The 4,933-nt window shown below is 31.1% G+C and overlaps 1 protein-coding gene across 4 annotated transcripts in view; it reads left to right on the top strand.

Moving 5' to 3' along the window:
• The window catches only part of LOC111679332 (bromodomain adjacent to zinc finger domain protein 2B), a 93,852-nt gene that overhangs the window by 901 nt on the left and 88,018 nt on the right, over positions 1 to 4,933 (top strand). The window lies entirely within an intron of this gene.

The raw sequence follows: 4,933 nt of genomic DNA, 5'->3' as shown, positions 1-4,933 counted from the left end.
ACTGAACTAAAACTGAACTAGAACTGAACTAGAACTGAACTAGAACTGAACTAGAACTGAACTAGAACTGAACTAGAACTGCACTAGAACTGAACTAGAACTGAACTAAAACTGATCTAAAACTGAACTGGAACTTCAATTGAGACGCAACAATTTGCAATAAAAGTGTCTATTGACACGAGTATTTAGTACTGTTTAAGTCCACTCCAGATTAATTTGAATTCAGGTTTCTTAATCAATTTTCACAAAAATTAAAATAATTTTCTTTTTAACGCTCAATAGTATGTTCAAGCAACAACTTCTGGTACAATTCACGCGACAAAAAGTACGTTTATTGTTATTTCTCCATAACAATTTAGAATTTTCTTTAAGCATCCCTGATATGAATAACAGGCGTTGTGAATGTTTAAGAAAACGTACCAGAGGAGTAGTAATAGTAGTGGAAAACAATGCAGTAAACGAACGATGAACAAGGAACGACACGGTAAAGTCAAAGCAAATATGTACTTATACACGTACAATTTAACGTGTAGTACAAGTGTGTATAAGGCGTATTTACTCCTCACAAAACCAAAATATATAACTATGGTCACAAGCAATAATAGCATAAGTTGACTAAAACAATTTGCGCTAATAAAATTTTACATTTACTGTAAATACTCAACGCTGTTTAAAAAAAAAGAATTTTTCTGTTACTATAGTTTTCCAGTTAGTCTATTATTGCTTATTACCACAAAAATATACTTATTTATTGTACATATGTATGTATGTATTTTTGTACTTTTCGAACAACTGAAACAGTACGAAATTATAATACAAGAACGATAATAGCAAATACAACACAACTCAAGAGCCATAAATTTTAAGAGCCCAACAATCCAACAACTAAAACTGACTGCCAAACGACAGCAACATTTTCAAGACGACGAAAACGACGACGACGACACCACAAAAACAAACACACTCTCACTGATACAAATATACATATGGATAGAAGAACATTAAATGAATTGGTGAGCAGCAAATATATATAGTAGAAGCAACAATAACAACAACAGCAACTACAATATTGAATAATACAGAAAAAAAGGAACTTTCAAAGTATCAACCGACTGGACTGAAATGAACACAGAACAAGTAAATACAAACCATTCAACTAACCACCTCAACATTAATACTCCAATTCCAATTTACTTCCAGTACCACATATCGCAGCCCAAAACACATCGCGAGACAGATAAATAGTTATACAAACACACGTATGTATATACATATGTATGTAGTACTTTGCAACTAGAAACAAACAAACAAAAAAGAAACATATCTAAAAGATACAAGAGTTGGTAAATCACACATATAGCAAGGTCGATTTTTTTACACCCTTTTAACATGAATAAATTGATTTAATCCTGAAAATATAGTTTGGTGTATTTTACTGTTTAAAAAGTTTAGCACTATGTATAAATTCATAAATTTCTCGAGTTTTTCTTCTTCTAAATAGAATCCCCAAAAATTCCCTTAATTGGCAATTACTCAGAGAAAATTAAGTCAAACTTTCTGTACGTTTAAAGGAATTCCGAACAAGATTTGTACTCTTATATGACATCTATTTAGTCTAGTTCTTTCTCCGCCACTTTGATCGCCTGTTATATACAGGAGCGTTCCTAAAATAAGCTAAGAAAAACCTAGTTGTTTTTGAACAAAAATTTTCTTTGGGATTAAAACTCGTCATCTATCGGCAGGGTGACTTTCAAACTGTATATACTACAATAGTCTAGTCAGTCTATCGACCATAGTCTGCTTAGAATATAGACTATAATCTACTCAGACAGTATAATATATTTAGATCAAATTATTGACTATAGCGCCTATCGGCTATAGTCTAGAAAGAAATATTCGATATAATCTAATCAGACTATAGTGTAATCAAACTATTGATTATAGTCTTTCCAGAATATGGAATGTAGCCATCATATCGATAACTTCGTTAAACTATACTTAGACTATCAATTATATCTTGAAAATCCTGACTAAAATCTAGTCAGGATTTTAAAGTGTACTCTTCCCAACTGTAGGCTAGTCTAGTCTAGCATGAATATCGACAGACTCTCTACTATACTCTAGTCAGAATCTTGTCGATAATCTAATCAGACTCTCGACTGTAGTCAACTAATACTTTCAACTATACTCTAGTCGGACAATCAATTATAGTCAAGTTAGACTGTCAACAATAGTATTTTAAGACTATAATCTAGTCATACTGTAGGCTACTGAATATAGTCTTGCCAGAATATCGACTATATTCAGATTACATGCTACGAAAGACTTAGACAATTAAATGTACTCTAGTTAATTTATCGACTTTAATCTAGTCAGACTACAATCTTATAAGGCTATAAACTATTATTTACCCAAATTATTGGTTATAGTCTAACCAGAATATCATATATATAGTATAATCAAACTACTAACTTTAATCTGGGGCTGTCAACTATAATCTACAAAGACTGCAGTTTAATCTGAGTATCAACTAAGCCTGGTCAGACTACCGACTACATGTTGCATCAACTACAAGAACATCACAAAGTTAGATGATCCCCCGAGACATGTCAGACAGGAACTTCGTGTATACAAGAATCACTTGGATCGCAGCTTTGAATGACATTAATAGAGACGCAATCAATACCGCGGTTTCAGATTACCGCCTAAAAAACAGAAATAGAGAAGAACCTGCCCCGAAAAAAAGAGTTACTTTGGCACAACTGAGATCGTAATGCAGCATCAAGCTCAAAGCCTACTGGTTCAGCATAGACCGTGCCGTCTCCAATATGTGCTCAGCATGTGGTCAGGGTTTCCAGGATAGCCACCACCATATTCAACCGTCCAGCCCACACTACTACACTTATCCCCCGTATAAAAATCGTATAGTTTAAGCTGTTACAACAACAACCCTAATCAGACTTATCACTATTTTGTAACTAGACTATCAGAAAATCATTTATGCTATTGACTGCTGTCTAGTAAAACTAACTAATACATTATACTACAGTCTACTAAGATTAACGACTATAATCCACTTTTTCCGACGACAATCGGTTCTTCGCACCGGAACGACTTGGAGTTCAATGAACAACTACCAAGGATTGACAATCCAGCCCCACAGACTTTAAACGTGTCGCTGCTACAACAACAACTATAATCCACTCAAATTTTGTACTATAATCTACTCGGACTATTGATTATAGTCTTATCAGAAAGTGGGATATAATATATCCATTCTATCGACTACACAAAACTTGCAAATCTACCAACACAAAAATCGACTATTACGCTATACAACTACCTAGATAAAAAGCTGATGGTCTCTACTATTAAGTTCTTAAACAGAGTAAAAGACTCCTTGGAATAAAACTTTTAAATCTACTATGTATTAAACACTATTTAGCAATCGAATTTTCTCAACTAAAATAACTATCCTCCTACTAAGATTAATAAAAAGTTTTTTTTATAGAAATAATATTACAAACCTAAAAAAACATTTAACAATTTTCAACTAAAACATATTGCGTCAAAGGATACACAACAATTTTCAAAAATGTAACATAAACATACACTCTTAAAATGAAATTATAATGAATAAAGAAGGAACTACTAAAAACCATTAAACATATGAGAGTATCCTTTTCATATAACAAGTATAAAAAACATATGACAACAATATACATATTGCACAGAGAGGGAAAGAACAAACGAATAATGTTCATACGACTACCACTCAGATAAACAGCCTCAAAGTGCGAGTTTGGTTGAGTATCTATAGACATCAACCATCAACCAATCCTCTAAAATTTTCAATCAATTGCAAATGTTTTTATTTGTATATATATTATCATTTAGTTTACTGTGTATTTTGTTGTACTCGGTTTGTACAACGTTTTATATATATAAACATACATACAACATATAGGTAACAGTGACTAGGTGTTGTTAGGTTGCTAGGAATTGGTTTTGGATATTGTTGTTTGTAAAGTTTTCAGGATGTTTTAGCTGCCCTCAAGAATACATCTTTTTGGCTTAAATATCAAAAGAAGAGTAAGAAAACAAGCAAAAAACAATCATAAAATAAAAAAATAAAAACGAAGACAATAAAATAAAAGGCAATAACAAGAAAAATAATGCGCACTGATGAGAAACAAAATGAGGAGGCAAATTTTTTGAAATAAACGAACAATTCAAAAGAAATTTGAGTCAGTCAAGACAACGAATATGAAATGATATCAAAAAATTAAAAGAAACTACTTAAAACACAAATAAACAATAAAAACAAATAGAGAAATACGCAAAATATTACTGGAAGTACAAGTAATAATGTTAAGTTGTCGCAAAATTACAAATAAATCACATATCTATACACATATAGTTTCACCTCAATTTCAAATAAAATTCACAATTAAAAAAACGAAACCTGAATAAAAACGAAATATTTATCAATGTAACATATACACAACAGAGTCAACAGGGAAAAAATAACAACAGTAACAAGATTATCAACCAGAAAATCATGCAAAAGTTTTATTTTATAAATATTATTTATCTCAAACATAAAGAAAATAAGAAATATTTATTTATTATTTCATTTAGATAATAATCTAAATTTTAAACTGGTATCAGTACAGCTTAAAGATGAAAGTCTTATAAAGCAATAATCACACAGACTTACTCACACGTCATTTATATAAATTGATATTATTATATCTTATAGACTTTGAATGTATTGAAGTAATATAGATTTAAAATCGAAAAATTAGTTTAAGTTCAATTATAATTCAGTTCTACTTCAGTTCCAGTTCAGTTCTAGTTCAGTTCTAGTTCAGTTCTAGTTCAGTTCTAGTTCAGTTCTAGTTCAGTTCTAGTTCAGTTCTAGTTCAGTTCT

Source organism: Lucilia cuprina, chromosome 6 (genome assembly GCF_022045245.1).
Source record: "Lucilia cuprina isolate Lc7/37 chromosome 6, ASM2204524v1, whole genome shotgun sequence".
Lineage (NCBI taxonomy): Eukaryota > Metazoa > Arthropoda > Insecta > Diptera > Calliphoridae > Lucilia > Lucilia cuprina.
The sequence above is the reverse complement of the archived record's forward strand: the minus strand, read 5'-3'. Positions and strand labels throughout refer to the sequence as shown.